General features: G+C 38.6%; 1 pseudogene; it reads left to right on the top strand.

Moving 5' to 3' along the window:
* Window positions 1-528: 528 nt before the first annotated feature.
* Window positions 529-5,554, top strand: LOC138163138 (large ribosomal subunit protein eL28 pseudogene; annotated as a pseudogene).
* The last annotated feature ends 310 nt before the right edge of the window (window positions 5,555-5,864 follow it).

Genomic DNA, 5,864 nt, shown 5'->3' with positions numbered 1-5,864 from the left:
GATCCCAGTGTCTATAAAATTTCTGGCTTGCTTTGCCTTAGGCACTCATCATTTTTCCAAGGCATGGTCACCATTTGCTAGTCCACATGCCCTCACTTTTCTCTAGGCAGAATTTTCTGTATCAAATCCAGCAACAGCAAAAGGAACAAGAAACAGCAAACACAACAACAACAACAGCAACAGCATTGCTACCACCACTGCTGCTTCTAAGAAATCCTCCTCTTTTGAGGTCCATAAACCCAGCATTGACTATGACATTGTCTAACTCACTGTTCTCTTTCCTCAGTCACCCAACACTATTTACCTGTGGTATTGACATGTATGCCCCGGAAGATTGGGAATTCTTGTTCCCCCAAGTAGTGCTTACACTGAGGGCCCAGAAATCTTGGTAAATACAGTCCTTCCTTTCCTTTGCCCTGCCTTTATATAATGACACAGACATTGTGAGAAATATTGTACCTTCTCCCCCTAACTTGTGCCTGTTACATATATATCACTGACACACAAAGGTTCAGAATGTTACCAATAATGACTGGAAGGAAAAAGTATAGTGATAAGGAACAGAATCAATTTTTCATGGCTATAGGTAACTCCCTCTACCAATGTGAGTCAGAGTAGTTCCTCTAAAACTTACATTCTTAGAGAGGAGACTCAAACACTGAGAAGTATGACGTTCCCTGTGTCAAACAATCAGTATAAGTCAGACTTGAACAAAGGTTCTTGTTGTACCAAGGACAGCTCTCTTTTCACTACACAAGATTGCCTCTTTTTGAAAGCAAAATGTAGCACAAAATATATTGCTGAGAATATGCATGTAAAGAATAGGAGGTGTATTGGACTTGTAACAAGAATGAGAGACCATAGAAGGAAAACACAAGTATGGCAGGTGAAAATGAAATGACTGAGGAAACAAAGGTTGCATGGTAATTTATTAAGCAATTCATGGCAATTGGACAATAAACAGGACCAGACTTTTATGTAGGAAAAATAATCAACTAAGACCAATTAATTAAAAGTAAACAGTACAACATGAGGTAATTAGATTGGATGAAAGATTAGGGAAATTTCAAATTGAAAGAGGTAAAACAAATAGGTGTAATTCTCTGAATTCATAAAAAAGATATCCCACTTGCCGTAAGTGTCTACATACAATCAAAGGAACAGAGAAACAATGAATGATTGATCAGTATAGGGCCAGTTTTCAGATAAGACATATGGGTTGCTTGAGATATATAATTGTGAGAAAACTTGCATCAATCTTCAGATCTGACTGGATTTTTGGTCAACATAACCTAGGTCCTTAGTTTGCTGTTGTTCAATTGTTCAAATAAGGTCTGATTCTTTGTGACCTCATTTGGGATTATTTCTTGGTAAAGATACTAAAGTACTCTATCATTTCCTACTCCAGCTCATTTTATAGATGAAGAACTGAAGTAAACATGGTTAAATGACTTGCTCAGGGTCATACAGTAAGTATCTGAGGCAAAGATTTGTACTCAGGAAAATGAGTCTTCCTTAATTCAGATCCAGCACTGTATCTACTGAACTGCTCTACTGCCCTAGGTCCTTAGTTAAAGATCTCTAAACAACAGGTAGAGGTGAACCACTTTCCCAGTCATACAAGACTAGGCTCGAAAAATACAATAAGGTTTTTCTACCAATTCTCACAATTGAATAAAGTTTTCTCACAAGACAGAATTTGGACTAGATTAATAATTTATTTATTTATTTTTTTAAAGCAATCGGGGTTAAGTAACTTGCTCAAGGTTACACGGCCAATTATTTCTGGGTGTGGTGCTGAGTATCTGGGCCTGGATTTGATCCATATCATCCCAACACTGGAGCCGGTGCTCTTACTCGCTGAGCCACCTGGCTGCCCCTAAGCAATCAGGGTTAAGTAACTTGTTCAAGGTTACACGGCCAGGTGTTCTGGGTGGGTGCTAAGTGTCTGAGCCCGGGATTCGATCTCCAGGTCTTCTCAACACTGAAGCCGGTGCTCTTACTCGCTGTGCTACCTGGCCGCCCCTAGATTCATAATTTAATAGAAAGCAAACTGACATAGCTCCAATATTGAGTTACAAGATGGAATCCTTGTGGTTTGCACATTTCCCACAATTAACCACTCACTATCCTCATCCCTTCAATTCCCCAGATCCAGTTACTTTTAACCTAATCTCCCACTGAAAGCCTAAAGTGGAAGTTAGTCCTGCTTACTGGGACAACTACCTGAAGTATGTAACTTCATTAATCTTTCCCAGAATACTAAACTCTTTGGCTGTAGGTTTTAGCAGTTTTCCTGGCTGGCTGCATTTTCCTTTTAGACATTTTTCAAGGTAATGTAATCTACAAACAACACTAAATATGACACAAAACAAATATTTTCTTACATTTTATAAAGAAACAAAAACACAGATAAGATACATATTTTCTAGTATTATTTTTTAAATGCTCTACAATGAAAAGAGCCAAATGGGGAGAAGTGAGCAAAAACAAATTATCAGTTGAATCTCCCGTAGACTTATGTCAGGTGTCACATGATTCAATTGTGCACTGTTTAGTCATTCCCGTAACTATTGGGAGCATACCCTGGTCCCATGCTACCAAATCTGTTCAAGGAGGAATCCACAGGTATCTTGCTGCTACTGGAATCCATCTTCCTTTACCATCCCTTAGAGAAAACTTGAAAATTAAAACTTAATCTTATTCCTAAATCACCCCAATCCCTGGAGTAAACAATTTAAACCCAAACCATCCCAATCCCTGAGGCAAACAATCTAAATTATGTCCTAAATGTTACTGAGTTTGGAAGAAATAGAGGTTGAGAGCAAGAGTCAGACATCTGTAGGCAGTCCTCCTTGGAAAAAGTCCCTTGGTGAAAGATTAAACAGAGTACTCTAGAAAGTTTCTCTGGCAAACTGTTGACCAGGGTTTAGAGTACTGACTTGACTTGGTTGAACTCACCAAAAACTGGCGGATGAAAGATGAAATGACTGAGAGAACAAATATTTGAACTTCTGAGTATATCAATTTATGAAGTAATCAATGGCAATTACCCACCAAATTGGGACCAGTTGCCTCCCTCAGCTTTGACCCTGAACATAGGGGCAGACATATTTCATAAATTATAAACAATTAATCAAATAAGAATGGTTAATTAAAAGGAAAGAACACAATATTAGATTATTTGATTGGATGAAAGATCAGGGACATTCTAAGTTCAGAGGGTGAAAGCAAAGAGTTACAATTTCCAGAATTCAGAAAAAGAGGTGCCCCACTTCACTTGAGTGTCTGTAAATAATCAAAGGAACAAGAAAAAAATAAATCATTGAAACCAATTTCATATAAGACATATGGGTTGCTTAAGATGTGTAACTGAGAAAAACTCATGTGTCAATCATCACATTGGGATTCTGGTCAGCATAATTCAGGTCTTCAGTTAAGAGGCTTTAATCAGATGTAGAGGGGGTCAAATTTTCCAGTCATGCAAGGCTAGGTTCAAATAATGAAATAAGGTTTTCTCTCAATTTCCACAATTGAACAAGTTTTTTTTTTTTTTTACAAGACAGAATTTCGACTAGATCCATAATTTAATAGAAAGGGAACTAAGCTAGCTCCAGAATTGAGTCACAAGATGGAGTCAGTGTGGTTCACTCAATTCCCACAAGTAACCACTTAATTGTCCTAATTTCCTCAATTCCCTCAAAAGGAGAAAATATATCTTCAGGTAGGAAAAAGAATAATGCCTCTAACAGAGGACATATATTCTTTATGGAAGACTTCCATGAAACATGGATAAGAATTCCACAAGACAAAAGGTTATGGCTGGACTATGATTTGCTGGGAGAATTATCTAGCCAATTAAGATTACAGAATCACAAAAGTTCAAAATTGATCAACAAGAAACATCTTTGCATAATTATTTATACCTTATTTAGTAATCACTAAATTAAAATTACACAAAACAGTTTATTTTCATCAGATATTCTTCTGAAAGTTTGTATCTTACCAGTGCTATCTTCTAACTAAACTGGTGACTTCTTACTAAAAGAGTGACTTATTACTTCTATAATAAAATACAAATTCCTCCTTTTGGAATTCAAAACCCTTCATAACCTGACCCCAGTCTAATTTCCCAATCTTTTTTTTCATAATGCTCCCCTTCACACTCCCTAAGGATCAGTCAAACTGATCTTATTGTCCTTCATACACAACAACCCTTCATTTCCTATTTCTATGCTTTGGCAGTGACTATTCCTCACGACAGAATCCATTCCCTCCTTTGCTTAGTAGCTTAGAAACCTTAACCTACTTCAAGATCCAGCTCAAGTGGCATGTTCTACATGAGACTTCTCCAGACCTCCACTCACCAACCAGGTTCTAGAAACTTTCAGTCCCCTAATCATTTTGAAAATATTTTATAGCTCTTTTGCTTTTACCAACTTAGGTACATATTTTCCCCCTCAATAAAATGTAACCCCTTTTATTCCATCTAGGTCTTTACTTCCCCAATACCAAGCAGAGCAGCGGACACTTATAGCCTCTAAATGAATTCTAGTTGATTGATTAATAAAAATAAAATAAGCTATCAGAAAATCTAAAGTTTATTTCCTGTTCTAAACACAGAAAAAAGTAAAATGAAAATCAAACTTAAGAAATGGAAACTATTTTGTTGTCATTCAACCCATAACGCAGCAAAAACCTTGTGTACACAATTTAAAGGCAGAGATATAAATGGTGTTTGCACAGCTCTTGCATTTGACTAGATTACAAAACATTTTAGTCTTGCTATACAAAAAGAACTTTGATTTACTCCATAATCTAGCATATTTTCAGGTGCTTGGTCCTAGAGCATAGCTTGGGATTCTAAGTCCTGAGATGGGACCTTTGGATGTCATAGCCTGTGTGCCCTATTGCTTTGTGGCTTCTAATTATTCCCTCCATTGGAGAGTGGAATGGAAGCCAGTTTCTGTTTTATAGAATGAAGTTATAGTAGAGTATGTGAAGAAGTGGAAAAGGTTTTCTAAAAATATACCAGCCTCCAAGTTTCTGAATTCAGTAAAAGCTTAAAAAAAAAAAAGCCCCAAAAAAGCATAAATGGCCCTTTCGGTGTCCGGGAGCCCCTGCGAGAGCAGCCCCTGCCGTGTCGGTCCCCCTGTACTGGATGGACCTTCGGAACTGCTCCAGCTTCCTCATCAAGCGCGATAAGCAGAAGCACAGCTCCGAGCCCAGCAACTTCAAGGCCGGAAACTCGTTCTGCTACTACAGACTGATCCAGCGGAAGACGGTGGGCATAGAACCTGCCGCTGACAGCAAGGGCATCGTGGTGGTGCTGAAGCGGAGGGCAGGTCAGAGGAATCCTGGCACTTCCTAGGTGAGAACCACAGTCAATAAACTGCCCGGGCCACGCTCAGCAGCGTCTGAAAACATCATCCGAAAGAATAAATACCGCAAAGATCTAAGCATGTCTGCTCTGCGCCAGGCCAGCACCATCCTTAGGAGCTAGAAACCAGGGGTGGTGAAGAGGAAGCGAACCCACCCCGCCAAGGGCACCTAAGGAGCCAAGGATGCCTTTGGCTAACAAAGTCAGCCTGTACAACTTGGGGGAAAAAAAGCATGATTTTCAGATAGTGAGTAGGTAAGACTTAATGTGGTCAAAATTACAGTAAAGAGCCTTTTCCCCTTTTTTCTTCTTACCTATTTTTCTACAAATGAGTGTTTTATGCATGTGACTCATGCTATAAGGGAATGTAAAAACTAAAGCTGGGAGATCACACAATGTCAATAGTTTCTTCTGTCCTCAAGTTTTTGCCTGTTTCCCACAAACTTGCTCAAACTAAAAATGCCAAAATCAGAAAATTCCTGAC

The sequence above is a fragment of the Petaurus breviceps genome, unplaced genomic scaffold, assembly GCF_028583685.1.
Source record: "Petaurus breviceps papuanus isolate PSGF00001 unplaced genomic scaffold, PetGlider_PUasm1.0 187, whole genome shotgun sequence".
Lineage (NCBI taxonomy): Eukaryota > Metazoa > Chordata > Mammalia > Diprotodontia > Petauridae > Petaurus > Petaurus breviceps.
Note: the sequence above shows the minus strand (reverse complement) of the source record. Positions and strands in the feature narration are given on the sequence as shown.